The following is a 1,740-nucleotide window of genomic DNA, read 5'->3' as shown; positions in this document are numbered from 1 at the left end:
TATGTAATACCCTTTGTAATACTTTAAGCAATAAAAAAAATAAAATAAAATAAAATAAAAAAATAAAAAAAATATCTATTGTGCTCATACAGTGTCAGACACTGTATGTACAACCAGTTCAACCCCAGTCTTTGCCCTAAAGGGTGGACAATTTTGTATGAATGAGGAATGACAGAGAGATTACATGATGCTTTAATGTGAAAGCAACTTTATGACAGATATAATAATAGATCAAAATCAAATATAGATTTTCATCATTTTTGAGGGCCTTGAATGCCAGCCTAGGGAGTTAGGCCAATTTCCGCGAGAAGATGAATGTGCAAATCACCCTTACTTAGTGTTATTTCTATATTCAATTCAAACCAAGAAAAATCATTGATGATTAGCATAATCAAGCATCAATCCTCTAGGGCTATTTTTTGAAAGAGTTTGGATAATTATGCTACTTTGTCAACTTCTACTTTTAAAAAGGAAATTTGCCATCCTCTTTCTCTTCACAAATTTAGCATGATTAGTCACTCTGTTGATTCACCCTAGATAAACTGATCCAACATAGATTGAGAATGCAGTCAGCAGTCTTCTAATACTTCCTCTGTCAGTGTCCCCGACTGTGCAGCTAACAGCCTCCTGGGGTCATCTCCACATCATGACCTGATGATGAGACAGAGGGTAAGTGCTATTATTCATATAGAAAGTTTTTATTATTGAAGATAGCGGAATGTGAGACTTTTAGTAATCAGAATCCAAAGTTGATTTTCCAAGAATGCAGAACCCTAGGTAATAACCTAGCAGAGCTGATACTTCCAAAACATTAATAATAATAAATTTAATCTAGCAACACACCCTTTCCCCATATCTTTATATTCCAAGTTCATCCTTGAACTATGAGACACCTTCATCTCTTTGATTTAGTTAATTTATTATAGGCTCATACTATAAATTATAGACTCTAAACTAGGAACATAGTGTAGGAGGCAGGTTAGAGCTAACACATTTTTAGAAGTTTTCCTTACTGCAGATAGTAAGGGGGATTTAATAGGTTTTTTGTTTATTTGTTTTTTTCTATGTAAGTTTTTAATAAACTCTAACACCATCTGACTTCCATCTACTAAGAGGAAACTCCCTGTCCCCATTTTCACCCAGCAAAAATTGTGATACCACTACAACAATTGGAGAGCAAGGGGCCTCCTATATGTGAATTAGTAATTTAGATTAATTTAAAGGATTTTGAAATATATCTTATAAGTGTAAATTATTTGGGTTACATTTTATAAGTTGACTATCTTACAAATGTATTAGTTTACTTTTCATTTTAAAAATGTATTTATTCATTTATTCATGAGGTAACAATGTAATGGAAGGAATATGGGCTTTTGGATTAGATGAACCCATGTTGAAAGTAAAGCTTTGCCACTTGTAGAAAACAAATTTATTTGTTTAATCCATCCAGCATCAACAAGAGGGTAAAGAATAAGGTTAGGGATAAGGTTAGACCTAGGGTTAGGCACAAGGATAGGGTTCGGGTTCGGGTTATGGTTATGGTTATGGTTAGGGCTAAGGTTAGGGCTAAGGTTATGGTTAGGGTTAGAGTTAGGACTAGGATTAGGGCACAAGGTTAAGGTTAATTTTAGGGCTAGGGCTCTAATTAGGTTTATGTTTTTTGGTTGGGTTAGGTTTAGGGTTAGGGCTAGAGTTAGGGTTAGGGTTAGAGTTAGGGCTAGGGTTAGGGTTAGGGTTAGG

This window comes from Myotis brandtii, unplaced genomic scaffold, assembly GCF_000412655.1.
Source record: "Myotis brandtii unplaced genomic scaffold, ASM41265v1 scaffold702, whole genome shotgun sequence".
NCBI lineage: Eukaryota > Metazoa > Chordata > Mammalia > Chiroptera > Vespertilionidae > Myotis > Myotis brandtii.
The sequence above is the reverse complement of the archived record's forward strand: the minus strand, read 5'-3'. Positions refer to the sequence as shown.